Here is a 22,500-nt window from a genome sequence, read left to right on the forward strand (position 1 = left end):
TTGTGAAATTCTCATTATCTCCTTCATTAACAACACCAACAGCAGACGTCACAAATATTTCATTCCGAACGCCAGTTATTAATTGAATGGAAAAGACACTAGACTGCTGACATCACCACTAATGGCTTTACCTACATCTAGGACTTCCTGTCTGTCACATTCCATACACAACTAACATCTTCGACAATTTACATATATATACACTTCTCTATGACATTTCCAGCACAAACAGCTCGCTCCCCATTTCCTCTCAGGTCCTGGTGATGGCTGACTCTGCTTTCTCCACATACATCTGGATTTCATTGAATTTTCTCTTCTTTATATGATGCGAACATGATAGCAAGTTGTTTGGGAGAGTGTTTAACAAGTGGCTGGTCTTAGACTATATCAAGTTTTCGATGTCTCAGGTATACTGTTAAACATATCAATTAGGCTAAAACATATTGATTTCACAACATGTTTATTACATAAACAGTAAAGAATATCATGGTTATGTATATGTTTACATGCAGAAGTGCATACATATATGTATGCATGTATATATATATATATATATATATATATATATATATATATATATATATATATATATATATATATATATATATATATATATATATATATTTGTGTGTGTGTGTGTGTTAATGTTTGTTTTTACGTTTAGTTATAATGAAAACAATCCTACAGTAATCTGAAAGGGTATTCTATCTAATGTGTGTGTGTATGTACATATGTATGTATGCTTATAAGTGTGTACATATGTATGTAAGCATGATAGTGTGTATGAATGGGTGGATGAATGCTCGTAAGTTCAACTCCCTCATTCTTATCTCTTTCACTCTCTCATGTCCTCATTCGCTTCTTTCTTCTATATCGCTCTAACTCGCGTTCTCCTTTCCTCCCTTTTCTTTCTTTCTTCCTTTCTTTCTTTCTTTCTTTCTTTCTTTCTTTCTTTCTTTCTTTCTTTCTCTCTACGTGTGTGTGTGTGTGTGTGTGTGTGTGTGTGTGTGTGTGTGTTTGAGTGTGTTGTGTGTGCATTTACACACACATATGTTCGGGGTTTCAACAAACGAAGGATTACTCAATAAATCTTGTACAGAATATTTATTTGTACAAAGCTAGTGATTCACACCATTGTTGCTCAGCGTCTCACACTCAGTGCAGTCCTTCAGGCGACAATTAAAATTATTTTCATCGAACGGACCGCACCTCCAGAACTTGGTTGACTACAGAATAATTCACCAACACATTATATAAATTTGAATGTATTTATATATATATATATATATATATATATATATATATATATATATATATATAATTGTAGGTTTACTGTTAATACCGATACAGATGTACATAGATTTATGTTTCTTATTGTAGTCTAATGTTAAAGTTAGTGTTTAACCCTGCCTATATGTGAATGCTGTTGTACATAGGGTAAATGTATTTGAAAGTTGTGCGTTTTGTTTTTACGTATGTTTGCTCCCAAACAGCGCTTCTTTTAGTGCTGTTGACACCGCCGGATTGAATGGCACTGCCCAGGTGTCGAAACCATAATGATATCTGGGGGCAGCTGATGATGGAGGTATGTTGGATTGTTGGTATGACTGTTTTTGTATATGTGGAATGGTGTGTGGTAAGTGGCTTGCTTACCAACCACATGATTCCGGGTTCATTCCCACTGCGTGGTACCTTGGGCAAGTGTCTTCTACTATAGCCTCGGGCCAACCAAAGACTTGTGAGTGGATTGGGTAGATGGAAACTGAACTAAAGCCCGTCGTATATTTGTATATATATGTATGTGTGTGTATATGCTTGTGTGTCTGTGTTTGTCCCCACAACATAGCTTGAAAACCGATGGTGGTGTGTTTACGTCCCCGTAACCTAGCGGTTCAGCAAAAGAGACCGATAGAATAAGTACTAGGCTTACAAAGAATTAGTCCTGGGGTCGATTTGCTCGACTAAAGGCGGTGCTCCAGCATGGCCGCAGTCAAATGACTGAAACAAGTAAAAGAGTATATATATATATATATATATATATATATATATATATATATATATATATATATATATATATATATATATATATATATAATATATATACATATATATATATGTATTTATATATATACATATGAATATATAAATTTATATATGCAAATTAATATATATATATGTGCTTACATATTAATATATATATATACATATATGCATATATGCATGTATGTGTGTATTTATGTATGCATGTATATATGTATGTATTATATACCTTGTAATATTGCCCAATCATTTATATTTATAATAATGATTGATCCGAACCAAGTATTGTTGAAACGATCATAAGGAAGGAATAAAGGGGTTCTTAAATTTATAAATTACCTTTTGTCTTCTCTCTCTCTCTCTCTCTCTCTCTCTCCGCACACAAACATGTTTCTGCACGAAGATCAATTTTATAGAGAAATAAAGATTAGATTGATGCATCTTCAGGGGAGGATTTTGAAAGAAAGAGAAGCACCAAAACTACTATTGTTACAGACACTGGGATATGTTTGCTACACATCCACAAAGGGCAGCTGAACTTATGCAAATAAGTATAAAAGTATTCACCAAAAAGAAATGAAAAATAATGATAAAATCGAACACCGTACCGCCATAGCTTAACTTTGATTATTGAATTATATTTATAGAATTAAAGTTTCGACATTAAAATAACAAATTCCGTAGTGTAATAGCTCTCAGTAGTGTAAATAATCTCTAGAGAATGGATAATACATTATGTAATCATGATGGTTTATGACCTAGTGGTTAGGGTGTCGGACTCATGATCATAAGGTCGTGGGTTCGATTTCTAGACGGGCGGTGCTTTGTGTCTTTTTCGTTTCTTTAATTTGCTTTTGTTGAGGCATGTTAATTCAGTGAGTAGGTGATACAGTCTAACAAAACAACTGAATCCTCATCGTCAGACGACGGAAATCCTCCTCCTCCTCAACCACCACCACCACCACCACCACCACCGCTGCCACCTCTGCTGCCATCGCCGCCACCACCTCCGCCGCCATCGCTGCCACCACCTCCGCCGCCACCAGCACCACCACCACCACCACCATGCCCTATCATATCAAGTAGAAATTTCACACCACATGTTGCCCTCATCCTACGTATTGTTCAGTAGCGGAGTAAATAATCAGTTCAGTTGCGTGGGTTTCTCGAAGCAATTTGATGGATTAACTTTTATTCTTCGTGAGAAGAAACTGCATCGGCGTGATTCAACAACGTTAAACAAAACAATCAGCCGTTGAGATGGGTGTAACCACAGTTGCCTTCTACTAACATTAATTTCGTATTTTACTGAAGTAACGACTTATAAAGTAGCCTACTACAGAAAAGAATAAACGATTCAGAGAAATGGATGTCTGTATATATTTTTTGACTGCATAATTTCTTCGTTGGTAGAAACAAGTTTGTATATTTATATTTTATACAGGAATTGGTAAACAGTTGAGTCATTGTTTACAAGTTTCTACCGGGATAATTACTGGTTCGCTGAATTTCTGATTGCGAGACTGACAATGTAATATCAGTAAGTTTGCCAATGAGAGAGATTATATATCAAAAAGGCTTTGATTTCTGGATTTTCTCCATTCCAAGTGGTTTTACTGTGCGTCAAAAAAAAATCCCTAGCCTGGATATTTCTGTTATCTCGCGCAAAATATACGTATACACGTAGAAAATAACCGCCCCACACATATACACACACATACATACATATATACATATATGTATATATATGTCTGTATGCGCATGAGAGTGTGCATGGACGTTTTCTTTACAGAGTTTTCTCCCCCATCCCTAGGTAGCTTGTCAGCCATTACTAAAAAGCATCTGTCCGTTTAAGGTGTCGATTATGCTGTGACAGATACCATCCTAGCATTTACCCCTGTGGTCAAAACTAGACGAAGGTGCCTTATATGTTTTACTACAATCAATTCTCTGTTGTTTGTTTTTGCTGTATAGTCGCTGAGCCTTTTCTGGGTTTATCTGTCCATTGACTTTTCACTGATGCTGGGTTTCTGGAAATTCTCTTGAGTGCCGGTTTAGTCATTCACGAATCGTCCGTGCGACAGTTTGTACAGAGTTACTTGTTATCAGTAGTACTCACAAACAATCTCATAATATATGATAGCTGCAACTCGGTTTCGTGATGTGGCTTTTCAGTTCTGCTAGAGGTTTACATTCTCTTGCTCAGAATATATATATATATATATATATATATATATATATATATATATATATATATATATATATATATATATATATATATATATATATATATATATATATATACATATATATGCGTAGATTTATGCATATGAACATACAATCTTATATACATATGCACAAACATATATTATACACATAAATATGTACATACATACATGCATACATACATACATACATACATACATTCGATACACTTCCACGCTGTTTCCATCCACTAGATGTTTACTGATTTTCTTTTTGAAGTCTTGTTTACGATAATGAAAATCTGAAGATGTTTGTTTATTCCTGTCTAAAAGTGTTAGACGGTTGTATTATTTGAAAATCGTATGTAAGTATTTAACTGGATTAAGACGCTGTAGATTCGCATTGTGTAAATGACAATGGGAGAGAGGGGCGGTACAGCAGACACCATTATTCAGTTATTCAATATGAAAGAAAAAATGGTGGTTAGGTAGAGATAATAACTACTATAGCGATGAACAGAAAATGGAGAGGAAGATGATTTAGTGATGATGATGATTTTCATTGAAATTTCATTGAAATTTCATGTTTATATTCTTATTAATAAAGTAGGTCTGCCGACATGATAACATTTATGTTGAACAGATCTTTATAAATAGAATTCTCTGTAGCCAGCTCTCCAACAGAGTAAGTATTATGGCTCGTCGTCGGCTTTCATCCAAGCGATATTTAAATGCTGTCTTTCAACAGTTTAGTAATTACTTTAATAAGTGGCTTAAGAAGTGCAAAACATCACAACAACAATGATATCTATTGCTGGCTAAAAATACATTTCATTAATTACTTCATATCTTTAGCATGCCGCTGTTTCTCCATCTCAGAACTTGTTTATTTATTTCTTACTGGAAAGTTGATTGCCAGAGTATTTAAGTGGCTGCTCTTACACTTACGTTATTATGTCCATACTGCTGGTCTGCAAATGGCTTCGAAATTTTTGATTGTTGGAAGAAATTCAATTATAAAACCGCAAAAATTGAATTAAAATTAGATGGGCAGAATAAATTTTATTACATAAGGGACGCTCTATTCGTAAATACATTTGTGAATGCAGCAGATGAGCTAATACAGCGCTAGATCATATTAATAAATTGAAATTTCATGATTGATTTTTGGAATCACGTAGCTCAGATTATTTAGCATCTAGCTTTGTCATATCTTAACAGCAAACTGTAGCTAGTTAAATGATGTTTAAGAAGAGCACTACATTTATCTCCAATGATTGTAGATCTTTTCAAGAAAAACATTAATTGTGCCCGATGTGTAGTAGAACAGTCCTCCACTTTATCGACAACTAAATTCCCTCAAATTAAACCCTGCCATCTTAAAAAGAAAGAATACATTAGACAATGCAGTCTTCGTAAACACGAATACTATACAACCAGAGCCCCTTAAGTTACAACAAATGCTAAGCCAACTCAACACTGTGAACTCAGATCCTTAACATAGCAAGGACTGCATCTCCTAGGCCGGCCTTCCGCTTCAGAACCAGAAAGTACTTTATCTCACCAACACTTTACAATGCTCAATTGAGATCTACAATGATATACCGCTCATACATCTAGCACGGTGCTACTACTACACATACAGATGTAGAACACATCAAAAGAAAAGCCACCTGATAGATTGCTAACATGTATTTCATGCTGAAGACTAGTACTAGTAGTAGTAGTAGTAGTAGTAGTAGTAGTAGCAGGGCCGTCGTTAAGCCCCTGCAACCCCTACGGTAGCAAGGGGCCTCTGCAGTTGAGGGACTCCATGTTGAGATCAAAGTACATAGATGAGTCATCTATTTACTTAGGTTAAGATGTTGAACAAGAATTAAACTATGTTAACTGAAAATTTCAAGAAATAAAATAGTATTACACTGTACCTGCAAAAGTTTTGTAAAAAAATATTACATCGTACCGCGAACGTGTACCAGACTTTGTGGATTGTCTATGATATCAATTGAACACGAACTTAGCTCTCAGCTTGATTATTCTGAATTGATCGATGATTTCAAGGAGCGAAAAGTGCGCCGTGTTTGTTTTTGAAAGTTGCCTGGATTATAAAATTGCTTTTTTATTCATATCTGGAAGTTTTGCTTATTGGAATTTGTAATAGACCTAAATGAATTCAACTTGTACTTTTAAAGATGTTCTTTAGGATAACGTGAAATACTGAACTTCAAATAGAATAAAATAAAGTATAGCTATGAATAAAAGGTGCGTAGATAATGAATTTTGATTGAAGGGGTGGGGCCTCGAAACAAAAAGTTGCAGGGGCCTTCTAAAAGTCACGCGACGGAGCTGAGTAGTAGTAGTAGCATCTTGGTAATGGTAACAAAAGTAATATCTATTTTTAATTAGTTTATACTATTGATTACTTCCAAAAGGTGGCGATCTGGCAGAATCATTACCGCGTCTGACACAAGGCTTAGTAACATTTCCTCCGGCTCTTTACGTACTGAGTTCAAATTCCACCGAGATCGACCGTACTTTTCATCCTTTCGATGTCGACAAAATAAGTACCAGTTGAGTAAGGAGGTGAATATAATCGACTTCCACCACTCACCTCGGAATTGCAACCCTTGTGCAAAAATTTGAAAGGATTACTATTTAGTTATTATTTCCTTTACTGATAATTCTGATATTACTGCAAAAGCGCAAAAACATTTTCATGGATACTAAAAGAAATTGTGGTTGTTGTTTCAGAGCTCCATGCCAGTCACGATGATGTAAGCCTAAGTTTAAGTACGTTACATTTACTACGACACTGTCTTGTATATCTTGGACTACATTATCTAATGTAGTCTACAACACTATCTTGTATATCTTGGATTACATTACTACGACACTATCTTGTATAATATTGTATATCTTGGACTACATTATCTAATGTGTCTTTTTGTTACCGTGACGGACGAAATACTCAGCGGTATGTCTTCTGGTTTTACGTCCTGAGTTCAAATTCCGCCGAGCTTGACTTGCCTTTCACCTTTTCGGGGTCGATAAGATAAATATCAGTCAAGTACTTAATGTCTCTTTTGTTACCGTGACGGACAAAATACTTAGTAGTATTTCTTTCGGTTTTACAGACTGAGTTCAAATACCGCCGAGATCGATCTTACCTTTCACCCTTTCGGGGTCGAGAAAATAAATACCAATCAAGTAGAGGGGGTTGATGAAATCGGCGCCCCTCCTCCTGAAATTGTTGGTCTTTTGTTTATAACAGAAATGATTATTTAACGTCTCTTTTCCTTTATTTTTAAGTCAGTTGAGCACGTTTTACATGAGAATCGGTTGCTTTTCCAAGCCGAACGAGCAGCCCACGCAGTTCTGCAGAAAGTACTCGCTTCTCTAATGTCGAGTCCCTCATCCCCCACAAACAGTAATTATTTAAAAAAAAACCACGATGACCCATTCACTTTAACAACGAACTGGATTACACTAAAAACTGTTACTGAGAACATGAATAGAAACGGCTCACACGAACAAGAGGGAAAAATTATTCCTGAATAATTATTTGAAAACTGAGAGAATATAAACATACGCAGTGGACGTATTTATGACCGACACTCGCTAAATCTCTTTATTCTATAAACACAGTGTGAGGTGAAATTGTGACGACGCATAGAATCTCATAGTCAGGTTAACATTTCCCAAATTGACTGGAGATAAATCAGCGTAAGAGTGAAGCAGAAACAATATGGGTAAATTAATTTCCGTTTGGTGCAAGTGTTATTGGGTACAAATAACTACATTTGACACAACTACATTTGGACCACTAAATGTAGTTGTGAGCTAAGACGTGAGATTAGTTCCTTCTAAAATGCTCGCTCACTTATAACGCCCTCATAAACAATTGTAACCACAATTCTCAAAGCATTTAAATGGTTCGTACACACACACACACACACACACACAGAGAAATATATGTGTGCGTATGTGAGAATATTTTTGAGACTTGTATATATATGTCTCTCTCTCTCTCTCTCTCTCTCTCTCTCTCTCTCTCTCTCTCTATATATATATATATATATATATATATATATATATATATATAAACATACATACATACATACATACATACAACACAGCATGTATTGGAAACGGAAGATACATTTAAAGTAGTGGATCTTTTTTAAAACGGGGGCCACATTTTTCATTAACGAAACACTTTGAAACTTGGAACACTGGTAGAATGTGTCATATAAAACATCTTTTTCTCTTAGTCTTCTTAAAAAAAAAAAAAGAAATCCCTAAGTTATTCCATGTTAAAGTTGTCGTATTTCTGTAATTTCAACCAATCACTGACGTCCATTCAGCCGATATACATTAAGTGCCGACTACATAAACAAACGATTCTGAAACAATTCTATCGGTGATAGGGTTAGGGTTAGGGTAAAACAGCAAATTTAAAAAGAAAAAAGAAAATAAAACGAAGAAAAAAAAAAGAAAATGAAAAAACCAAATTTAAAATGAAAAAAGCAAATAAAACGAAGCTATGGCTTAATCAGCCAATGGAGTAAATATAAACAACTGAATACTTGTCAGTGATTGGTTGAAATTATCGAAATAAGACAATTTTTTACATGAAATAAATTCGAATACAAAAATATTTTTCTGTTCTATAACACAAAATAGATAAGTATACGAAGTTTGAAAGTCTTTCGGTACCAAAAACACTACGTAAAACATTAATGAAAAATGTGGCCCCCGTTTTAAAAAAGATCCAAAGTAGTTAACACCATTTAAAGCCTTTGCTGTGAAGCTTTGGAAATACATCTTGCTATCTTCGTTGCACATAAGAAATAGAAAATATGATTTTCACTTATCTTCTCTTTAGTTTGCCACTAAGTAGAAAACAAATACTCCGTCATCCTTCAGTCTGCGAAGAGAAATCATATATAATAGACTGCTATTTAAATCAAGCAATGGCCCAGTGGTTAGGGCAGCGGACTCGCGGTCAAAGGATAGCGATTTCGATTCCCAGACCGGGCGTTATGAGTGTTTATTGAGCGAAAACACCTAAAACTCCACGAGGCCCCGGCAGGGGATGGTGGCGAACCCTGTTGTACTCTACCACCACAACTTTCTCTCACTCTTACTTCCTGTTTCTGTTGTACCTGTAATTCAAAGGATCAGCCTGGTCATACTGTGTCACGCTGAATATCCCCGAGAACCACGTTAAGGGTACACGTGTCTGTGGAGTGCTCTGCCACCTGCACGTTAATTTCACGAGCAGGCTGTTCCGTTAATCGGATCAACTGGAACCCTCGACGTCGTAAGCGACGGAGTGCCAACAACAACAATTTAAATCAAGCACAAACCAGAAGTCCATTATAATGGTTAAACTAATTTGCTTACCATGCGTCCGTCAGTGACGTAATTAACAAATTAGAAAATATTTTGCTTACTGCACAGCGTGTATAAGAAGTATAAGGAGTATAAAATAAAATTGGAGTATTTAGATTTTTTAAAAACATTTTTCTTTATTTCCTTTATTTTTCTAAAGTTCCAAAGCGAAGTCTTACAAAATAGGTGTAAATTACTGCAGATTTATAATAGGTTTCTATTACATGCTATGTTGCGCATAAATATTTATTACTTATTTAATCAGGCACCCAGTAAACGCTTGGTATGCACATTAGTCTAGGTATTGCACGGCTGAAAAATAAGTGGGGAGTTTGTATTCAGATGAATGGAGAGTGAACTATGAAACATTTCAAGACAGTGTACGAAACTGAGAAGAAGGAGAATTTACAACTGTTTTAAGTTTCACTGCATGGGTGTTTGTTAGGAAAATATTTAGCATAAATAGAAAGCTTAGTACTAATTTAGGATCTAGTAGTGGCTTGAAATATTATATATCTCTAATAGCTGAATATGTTGATTACTTATACAAACTTCAGGTTGAGACTTTCCAGATATGAAACTACAATAGTCCGCGTGTGCGCATTCACAGCATCACACACACACACACACACACACACACACACACACACACACACACACACACACACACACACACACACACATACACACACGCACACACCACACGCACACACACATGCACATAATAGCGTATATATATATATATATATGTATATATATATATATATATATATATATATATATATATATATATATATATATATATATATATATATATATATGTAGGATCGTTTGTAGAAATACACAAATCCAGAGGAGAAGCACACGCCATATTTTAAAGAGGTCTCAGGCAAGCAGTGCTTGGGATCTGAAGGCTAAACCCCTTATGAACGAGAACCCAGGGTAACCCCATAAACCCCAATATAATTAATACATATGTATGTATGTATGTATGTATGTGTGTGTGTGTGTGTGTGTGTGTGTGTGTGTGTGTGTGTGTGTGTGTGTGTGTGTGTGTGTGTGTGAAGGCGCATGTCTCAGTGGTTAGAGCGTCGAGCTTATGATCACGAGATTGTGAGTTCGATTCCCTGTACCGGGCTGCATGTTGTGCTCTTGAACAAGACACTTTATTTCACGTTGCTCCAGTTCACTCAGCTTTAGAAATGAGTTGCGGCGTCACTGGTGCCGAGCTGTATCGGCCTCTTTGCCTTTCTCTTGAATAACATCGGTGGCGTGGAGATGGGAAGTTGGTATGCATGGCCGACTACTGGTCTTCCATAAAAACAACCCTAGGTTGTGCGTTCGCCGGTGAGGCGACTTTCCGACCAGACTTGTACTCCGGAGTGGAACCTCCTAGGTGCACCTATGGTCATTCGTCGAGTTAGTCATATATATATATATATATATATATATATATATATATATATATATATATATATGCACTAATATAAGAAATTAGAATGGCAAAAGAATAAACAATTCTGCTACAAACTTCATTAGCTTTCAGCTGTTTCTTCTATAAGACGCGATGCATTGTTGGATGCTGGAGTATCACCCTATAACTTCATCGGAGCTTCAAATATATGCAGTTTTATTTGGGAAAACATTTACCTTTAAGGTTGTGCTCCAACATGGCCGCAGTCAAATGACTGAAAGAAGTAAAAAAATAAAAGAATATAAAACGCTTCCATGTGGACTCTGTTGACACGAGTAAGAAACAATTATGAACATTTCTTTTAATTACATTTAAAAAAAAAAATATGTATTTTTGATAAGGTTCGTTTTTTCAGGAACCGAAACATGTAAAATATCTCTGAGAAAATTAAAATTTATCGTACATAGTGGCGTTTTCAGACTTCTTTTTTTATACATATATACCCACTCGTATGCCACCTACACTTTTTATCTATCTATCTATCTATCTATCTATCTATCTATCTATCTATCTATCTATCTATCTATATATATATATATATATGGGAGAATATACAAATAATAACAACAGACGAGGACAGGTGGTGTAAATAACAAAAGTATATATTAGTATGACGCTCGGGAATACGGAAAGTCTTTGACGTTTCGAGCTACGCTCTTCAACAGAAAGAATACGGAGACAAGGAGAAAAACACGGAGAAAAAAAATTGAATAGTGTTCAGTCAACGGTCAATCATAATAATCTATATATATATATATATATATATATGCGTGCGCGCACACAAAAGGAACATTACCAATGAAAAAGCATAAACATATGTAGGAAATGAATTCAGGTGTCTGACGGGGAGAAGCTTCCTTGGGAAGCTTCTTCTTCTGTGTGTGTGTGTGTGTGTGTGTGTGTGTTTTAAAGTCTCTCCGCCTCTAGGGGATGTGTCACAATTACCAAATGCCAATAGATGACGCGTATTGAGTTCGCTTCCTAGCCATTTGGTTTCGAATTCACTCCCACTACACTCGCACCTTAGGCAAGTATCTTCCACTACTTCATGCCTTCGACGCCGTATGAAATAAATGATTCCTTTCTTGAAAAAAAAACAGGTAAGAGTCAGCGTCAGGAAGAGCATCCAGCTTTAAAACAATACCTCAAATAACATGTTCGCCCAACCCATGCGCGTATAGAAAAACGGACATAAACATATAAATATGTGCGTATGAGAGTCGGTGTTTAAATGACCCTGGGTTTGTGAGATAATTATTAAGCGAGAATATACTGATGAAAAATAACGACATAATTAAATTCTAGGAATTAACTGCTAGAGTTTAGTCGAAAAAGAGTGTTAGGGAACAAAAGACCGAAAATGTTAGCTTTAAATTATGTCCTTATACGGTAGCGATAAAAGGAGAGTACATTAATAAGCTATCAAAGCAGCCTTAGAGCCAGAAGGCGTGTGAATATTAGATAGTTAATTTGTGATCAGGATGCTATTATCGGTGAAAGTTATTTGAATGTCAGTCGTAACGAGTCAGAATATAGAGAAATGAAGTTTGTTGTTATAGAATGGAATATATACGTTGTGCTAAGGCTGTAGGCTTAATTTTAATGATAAATAAATGAAAGGCATAAACATAATAGCATTAAATTAAATTGGAGGTGAGATTGACGCAATTCGCTTTAATATTGCACATGAAAAAAAAAGGGATACGCAAGTTACACGCCCACGTAAACAGTTGTAAACGTATCACACATACATGTATATTCATTTATGTGTGCATGTGCGTGCGTGCGATGGTGTGTGGGTGTGTGTGTAGGTATGGGTGTGTGCGCGCGCGCGCGCGTATGTGTGTGTTCGTTATAATAGAAACAGTATTAGATTAAACTTTCTGTACACAGAGATGACACCGGAAAAAGAGATGACACCGGAAAAAACAAATGTTATGTAATGAACTTCTTTAGCTTACAGCTGTTTCTGCTTGAGGATGTGGTAGTGCCTTAGTTGATTAACAACCAGGTTATTAGTCACGCCATGCCTAAGCGAAATATACATATACATACATACATACATACATACATACATACACACACACACACACACACACACATATATATATATATATATATATATATATATATATATATATATATATCAACCTCAAATTGTGGTCTAACACCAATGAAGTTATCACATAGTCTAAAAGCCTGGGGAACAAAATAAGACCAAGTTAGTGTAGCTAAACATATCGAACTACTACCAGTCCAGAAACCCAGTTCTACTAAACAAGGCACTAATATTCGCTAAGTCCAAGTCCAACATCACTAGGGAAGAAGTAGATATAATTTTAGCTGCTAAGAGCACTATAATAGAATACGGAGGTAAGCTATGGACTCGATCAGACAGGGTCGACTCATTCGACATAACAATGGGGTCTAGCGACTCCGCATAAGTCACGGATTTAGTAGGCATATACCTATTATCGCAAGTAGAATCTTGGCTGCCGAACATGGAGTGGGGGAGGATTATATGGGAACGACGCATTGTTCACTATATAAAAAGTAGCAAAGTAGAAATAGAAAGATACAAGAAAAAACTCTTTAAATTCTTTAAGAACTTTGGATTGGAAATTGAAATAGAAAAATATCACAAGGTGGTAAAATTCCTAGAGGTAAAGCTCAGCCTCATTGATGGTAAAGCCAAAGGTTGAACTTAAAATATGTGAACCGAGGATCAAATCATCCAGAACATATACTACGTTGCATCCAAAAAATGTGGGTAATAGAAAATCCAGACTATCCACAAATGAATGAATATTCGATATGCACGCTGAATATTACAACTCAGCACTGGTTAGAACGGGATAAAAGGATAAAGTAATATATGTACAGAATAAGACAGACAAGGCACGATACTCAGAGGGCATTATTAATAGTGGGGATAATCATATATATAACCGCAGAGTACAAGAACCTAGAAAAATAGTAAATATAATAGGGACCAAAAGGGAAAAGAAAAAACTATAGCACCAAGAGTGATATAAAACAGAATTCATGAAACCACAATCAAATATAGAAAGACGCCAACCGTTAAACGCCGATGGTAATAATAACAAAGCAGTAGAATACACTAACAAAACCAATAGATATATTAAAAGAAATGGGAAAATAGCCAATGAAATTATTTGGGTTAACTCGATCTTCAATTCACAAGTGAAATCCAAAATAGGCCAGGAATAGGAATTCTTCGCAGCATTAGATAAACACTTCCCAAGATCTTCTAAATATCAGAAAATCATCAACAGACATAATGTAAAATTGGCAAACGCGACCTCCAACAATCTAGAGTATCACATACACAAACTAAATAACACAAAACTAAATAGGATAAAACTAGATGGGAAATACGAAGCAACCGCAGCTAATAGCACTGAATACGACGATAAAATGGTGGAAAATAGGGGTAACAAAAACGGACCTAAACAACAGCACACAATTTCCATGCATCAGGAAAATGATTGCACAGTTACAGGAGGACCACCAATATTAACTCTACGGAAAGAAAGGAAAAAATAAATATCATGTGCAACTGCAGATGTAAAGAGGAATGAAGATTTAACAACAACGGCATGATAAGGAATGTAGTATACAAATGTAGGTTAATACAGCTACGCAGAAATACGTGTACATTGGTAGCACCAGGGACACCATGAAAAATCGTCTGCGAAATCATCTCTCATCATTTTCTAATATAAATAAAAGACACTCCACATCTCTATTGAACCTCGTCTGGAAACTCAAGCCGAATGGAGTGGAGCATACGACCCACTGGTCCATTATCAAAAATGTTGCACCATATGATGGAACATCACGAGTATGCAACCTATGCTCGGTAGAAACACTAGAAATAATCACATCCAGGGAAAACATGATAAATAGGCACTCTGAGGTCATCATATCATGTCAACAGAAAGACAAAACAACATTTCTGGAGTTTGAAAAAATATTTTGAAACGAAATAACACATAATAATAGAACAGCGAATGAACCTAAACAGTATTTGGAACCGACCAATATTTGGAACCAACCAATATTTGAGATGCTATACACTATACCAACAGAAACAATGAAAGATCAAAGATCACCATTTGAAGGTAGGTAGCATTTATCAATTCTGTCAACAAACCCAACTGATACCAGCAGTACCAGATGACTTGTTGAGTTGATAATTTATTGAAGATAGTTATGCCTTAAATGAAATCAAACAAAAGAATGTACTACTCATTCTTAACATCCACTGAATGAATAGCAAAACAAATCTAACACCACTACACACATTTCCATCCCCATATAAAAACCATTCTTTCTTCTATTTCCATCACCTCCCCTCCTCCCCACCAAATACCCATAGAACACGCTTGATCTTCATACTGGCAAAAAGGGATAAGAATCGTTTGAAGAAATAAATCAATGATGATGATCAACCGGATGCCCCTGGATACTACGGACTACACTATAATCATTCCAGGAATACGGACTGTGATCTTAAGAGTCATGCGATTTCTGGAAACGCGCATAGCGATGCATTAAATGTTTATAAATTCCATCCAAGGATTATTGTTATTATACAGGGTGGCCATAAAGTCACGCACCATCCTGGAATATGTGAAATAGCTAACGTTTTTTTTTAAATATCTTTTCACAATTGCCGATATTACTCACAAACTAATCCTCATTGGATAGAGGAAGATAATCAACAAGGCAGAGGCAAGGTATTGGTGTGGTGTGGGATTTGGTACAATAAAGTAATTGAACCATTTTATTTTGAGGGCTCTGTGACAGGTGATTCGTATCTGGACATGCTTGGCAACAAGATGATGCCTCACATGCATTCACTTGGAAGAGGAAACCCTGTCTGGATTCAGCAGGATGGAACTCCGTCCCATTATGCATTACAGGTTTGTGGTTTTCTGAATGAACATTTTCCACGGAGATGGCTCGGGTGTCGCGAGCCAATTAAATGGGTACCACAGTCACCAGATTTAACTCCCATGAACTTTTTCTTCTGTGGCTACACTACACCCCTTGTTTATTCTGAAAAGATTCATGACCAACAACATCTTCAAAGAATTGTTAAAGCGTGTGAACAAGTCAACGGCAATGAAGAGCTATTTGAGAGGGTTCATCGCAATTTCAAATTCAGTAGGGTCACTTGTTTAGAGCTACATGGCCAACACTTTGAACATTTGTAATGGATTACCTACTTACTACATTGTTAATAAAGCATACTTGATATCTCTCATGGTGAGTGACTTTGTGGCCACCCTGTATATATATACATATACAACAGGCTTCTTTCAGTTTCCGTCTACCAAATCCACTCACAAAGCCTTGGTCGTCCTGAGGCTATAGTAGAAGACACTTGCCCAAAGTGCCAGGCAGTGATACTCAACCTGGACCATGTAGTCGGGAAGCAGGCTTCTTAGTATACAACCAATAGAAAAAAGGAATGAAAAAGCGAACAGAAATGAAGAGCGTTGTTAGCGACACGAAAGAAAAGTTAAATATATGTTAAATATCAAGTGAGGAAACTAGATTTATTGAGTATCATGAAATAATAGAAGGCGCGGATATAAAGAAAGCATATATATATGAGAATCTGGTGGCGCTCTAAACCATGTTTGTACCCATTGACGTTCCATAGCGAAAATCTATTTTCCTCACTAAATCTTTTTCCTCAACATATCAAATATTCAAATCGTTTTGAATCTTAGTACATACATAGTTTACACTTCACGTGTGTTATTTGACTTGATTTTGTGTCGAGTATATATATAACCAAATATCTTTTCCTTATATTATGCTCAAAGTGGCAACAATTCGTGAATAAAATGCAAATAAGTTATTTTAAATTAAACTATACAAACCAGACTTGTCGTCACTTACCTCAGTACTTTGCAATAAAAATATTATATTTTGAGATTTAATTTAATCAGGAATAATGAAACGGTCTGTCAGGGAAGAGCGGAGAATGTGTTAGGGTTGAAGACAGTATTAAATTCGAACGTGCTGGTATAATTACGAAGATATTAGTGCGAGAGGTAAATTGTTTGACAGCTTGTAGCATAATAACGTATACAGAGAGGCGCCAACTACGAGATGGAGGCTCACATTTTTATTCCTGGCCAAATGTACTTTTTATACATTCTACAAACCTACACTTTGTCAGGAAGAGCTTAAAGAATATCTAGTTAACAATAGCTATACTATGAAACTTCTAGAACAAAGTAGCTTATGATATCAACACAATAAATAACACCGCCTCTCGTAACACATACAACCGGAACAACAAACTACAAAGGCTACATAAATAGCCATTACAAAACTGATGAAAGTTGGGGGAGGAAACCCGGACAAAATGTACATTATTGTATCAATTCTGGTCATAAAATAGATTGGAGCTACAGCAACTAATATTCTTCCCCACTCACTGGCTTTTGTCTAACAAAAGCATATGTGTACAGAATTAGAATTATAACGAACAAAGAATATGTTGAAGGGTAGCCGTAAGCAACAGAACAGAATTTAATAAACAAAAAGAAAATATCTCAGTATATTTCAGTCCAGAGAAGAGAACCGAATCTACTACAAACACTTCATGATAACAAAATGAAGACGCCCCCCTTTTGTCAGGCCGGGAAGTTTAACATATTCTTGCACTTAGCTTCTGTTTATGTAGATACATTGATTTCTACACATATATACACTAACATACAACAATGGTTTAACAGGGAACACTCTATATAGTCACACAATCTGCTAAAATAGTAGTCAAAACATTTTGAAATTACACCCTTTCGTGTTAAAGAAGGAAGAACAAAGAAAAATGTAGTCCTAGATATAAAAATATCTAGTCACGAATGAAACATCTCTGATCTTATGACTGCTCAAAGAGGACTAACCTATGGCTCAATAACTGGTAATTATTTAGCTATCACGAAAGGATGATAGGAAAACTCACCTCGGCGGAATTTGAATTTAACAAAAAGAGCCGGAAGAAACGCTTCTAAGAACTTTTCCAAAGCGCTAACGATTCTGTTATATATATGTCTCGCTTGGAAACAAGAGAATGAAACAGCACTCAATATCTATCGGAAAATTTATTCCTCTACGCTCGTTATGCGTTATATCCGGTTCTTTCGATTATTCTCTGAGCATTCGTCAACCTTCCGAGTTCTTGTACAGGGATTAGAAAAACTGAAGGACTGCTGCAATAAGTATGTGAATCTAAGGGAAATATATTGGATAAAATCGTGACTGGATAATTTGGTTGTTTTTTCTTTTATCCCAGTGTCTTAAGCTCAAGGTGTGATTGTTGAACCTGACTTTAAAATTCCTCTCTGTGAGACCCACATATTTCTTTGACGAAACTATGTCCATGGTGGTTGTAGAGTCTACGATGGCTTCATAAATGATGGTCTCGGACGTGCAAGCTCCATTTAGCGGGCACAAATTTTTATCCTTGCATGAACAGCTGGTTTCATTTTGTTGTTTTTGTGTGTTGTGTGCGATTACATTTTTAAAATTAGTAGTTGAGCTAAAACTGATTTTTAAGTCACGTCTATTATATATATATATATACTAGCAGAAATACCTGGCGTTGCCCGGGTTAAAGAGAATAATGAAATCTAAAAACGCCGTCTAGACTACGCATCATCTTTATATATAGAGATGTATATACACACACGCACCCAAACACACGTATATATATGTATATCAATATAAATATATGAAAGTCAATGAAGTTTCGTAAAAGAAGGTGATCATGTACATACTTTCTTGCTGTTGTGATTATAACACCTCATTGTAAACTATGTTCCTTGTTTTCCCTTGTGGAGCATATACAAATAGGTTTTTTGTTGCTGCCCTCTCTTGAGCAGCCAACATACAGTTGTCCATGTGAGAAGCAGGGCTCTTCCAAGAGAAGACCAGCTACAGACAGTGTTTGACCCTGATATTTGTTTATGGACATGGCAAAAGTCACACGAAGGGGGAATTGTAGTCTTCTGAATGTAAAAGGAATGTCTGCTCCTGATGGAGTAAGAGGAATTCTTGGAATAAAGACGTCATCCCCTTTTGCACATCCAGAAAGAATGGTAGCCTCGATAACGTGTGACATCATTTTCTAAATAATGCTCATCTGTTATGTTCGGGTTAAAATTTCATCAACATCAAAAATATATGAATTTTCATGGGAGTTATGGCCGTTATGCAAAGAATATAATTTCCAAATTTCATAAAGATCCATTCAGTACTTTTGACGTAGTTTTGGATAAGAAAACAAATGACTAATGTGTGTGTTTGTGTGCATGTGTATGTGTGTGTGATGGGTGTATATATGTATAGATATCTGTATGCATGTATATATGTATATATGTGTACATATTACATGTACATCTATATATATATATACATCTACACATATGTATACATATACATGTATGTATATATCTATATATATATATACATATACGTGTACATCTATATGTATACATATACATCTCTCTCTCTCTCTCTCTCTCTTTCTCTCTCTCTCTTTCTCTCTCTCTTTCTCTCTTTCTCTCTCTCTCTCTCTGAAAGTATCTGTCATTACAGTATCGAAATGGTGTACATATACATGTATATGTATACATATACATCTCTCTCTCTCTCTCTCTTTCTGTCTCTCTCTTTCTCTCTTTCTCTCTCTGTGAAAGTATCTGTCACTAACAGTATCGAAATGCGATTGTTTCAGTTAGTGGAATAGTTTCATTTTTAAAGTGAAAGTATTTGACATGAGTGTTTTTGTTTCACTTTTGACACGTAATACTTAAATAGTGGAGGAGATATTATGTTGCCGTGTGCTCGAACTCTGCAAGAAGTTAATAATTTATTTTGACTAAAACACAACTGGAACCCTAAGTAAGGTATGTGTAAAATTTGAATGAAATTGGTTGCGTAGTTCTCGAGTTTTAGGGATTCACACAGACAGACAGACAGACAGACAGACAGACAGACAGACAGACAGACAGACAGACAGACACACATTCTCATTTTTATATATATAGATATCGTGGAGGCGCAATGGCCCAGTTGTTAGGGCAGCGGACTCGCGGTCATAGGATCACGGTTTCGATTCCCAGACCGGGTGTTGTGAGTGTTTATTGAGCGAAAACACCTAAAGCTCCACGAGGCTCCGGCAGGGGATGGTGGCGAACCCTGCTATACTCTTTCACCACAACTTTCTCTCTCTCTTACTTCCTGTTTCTGCTGTGCCTGTAATTCAAAGGGTCAGCCTTGTCATGCTGTGTCACGCTGAATATCCCCGTGAACTACGTTAAGGGTACACGTGTCTGTGGAGTGCTCAGCCACTTGCACGTTAATTTCACGAGCAGGCTGTTCCGTTGATCGGATCAACTGGAACCCTCGACGTCGTAAGTGACGGAGTGCCAACAACATTATGTGTATATATATATATATATATATATATATATATATATATATATATATATAATGGTATAATTAGTGGGAGAAGAGTAAGATAACAAACCTTTGCAATGCTTCCAAAACAGCTAGGAATAAGGGAGAATGAAAGTAGTCAGTTTTTAGCCCTGACATGAGGTTTGTACCGAATACTTGGCAATAGGGTTAATACTTAGTTCCAGTCTCTTGGCGTTAAGTGAATGAGAGATGAAATTACCTTAGCAAATCATTAACTCTCTCTCTCTCTCTCTCTCTCTCTCTCTCTCTCTCTCTCTCTCTCTCTCTCTCTCTCTCTCTCTCTCTCTCTCTCTCTCTCTCTCTCTCTCTCTCTCTCTCTCTATCTCTCTCTCTCTCTCTCTCTCTCTCTCTCTCTCTCTCTGGAGAACGTCGAGTTATTGCAGATAATGCTCCCAGGTGACTCTAAGCTATTACAGACATTTTGATGAACTGTTGCAGTGTAAACACAAACAGCTGAACAGATCGTCTTTTCTACACACCCACTTTTATATGGTGTGCATATGTATGTATGTATGTGTGTATGTATGTGTGTATGTATGTATGTGTATGTGCGCAAGTATGCATGCTTGTATGTATGTATGAATGTGTATGAATGTGTATGCTTGTATGCATGTATGCATGTATGTATGTATGTATGTGTGTGAGTACGTATGTATTATATATATATATATATGTGTATGTATCTATGTATGTATGTGTCTGTATGTATTATGTATATATGTGTGTATGTATGTATGTATGCATGCATATATGTATGTATGCGTGTATGTGTGTGTGTCTATATGTCTTTTAACTTTTACCTGTTACTAGTTTCAGTCTTTGGACTGCGGCCATGCTGGAGCTACGCCTTGCAATGTTTATGTATGTATGTATGTATATCTTTTATATTTTACCTTTTACTCGTTTCAGCCATTGGACTGCGGCCATGCAGGAGCACCACAAATAATTGTGCGTGATCAACATTTGTGTTGCCGAAGAGTAAAGGACATTACAGAAGGGTAATGTAAACAAGCATTGAGAGAAAGAGGTGGGAGAGGGAGAGAAAGAGAGAGAGAGTGTGTGTATGTGTGTATGCACATATATATCCATATGTATGATATGTGTGTGTGTTTGTGCGTGCGTGTATGTGTGTGTGTATGCGTGTGTGCGTGCTTAAATAATACAGCTGGTATTCGAGTACTATTTTTCTCCACCTTGTTTTGCATTTATGTGCTCACTTGTGTGTGTGTGTATATATGCACAATCATGCACATATAAAAGTATATACATATATGCGTGCATGACATGCTTGTGTCTGGGCGTGCGTATGTCTCTGCGGGCGCGACTGTGTGGTTCTCAAATCTCTCTCAATAACAAACTGTAATTTCTTCATATAAAGTCCTACATTAAAGAAGAACACGGAAGCTGCAAGCATTTTTAGAAATACGCACGACTGTTCCGTAGTATTGATTTACATCAAATATCACCAGCTCAGATCTAAATAACTCTAAAACTACGAGACCTGTAGCACATATGAATTCAACATACAAACATTAAAACATATCGAATTTCTAGCGATGAACGCAATCACTTTGAGTCATAGTAATTTGTTTTGAGATCATTTATTTGAATTATTATTCCAAGTATGTGTATGCATTAAAATGTAATCATTCACATTTATCAATTTAAAACAGCAGAAGTATATGTATTTATATATTGAAATGAAATAGCACCTCGGATTACATGTTTAAAACATAAGAACACAGAATTTTAATTTATTTTGCCTTTAAATTCCTTTGCAGACATTCAAAAGCAAAAACTCTAATTAGAGTTTATATTGAACATTATGTTGAAACCAATGCTAATGACCAACAGGTC

Source organism: Octopus bimaculoides, chromosome 2, assembly GCF_046866305.1.
Source record: "Octopus bimaculoides isolate indiv1 chromosome 2, ASM4686630v1, whole genome shotgun sequence".
Classification (NCBI taxonomy): Eukaryota; Metazoa; Mollusca; class Cephalopoda; order Octopoda; family Octopodidae; genus Octopus; species Octopus bimaculoides.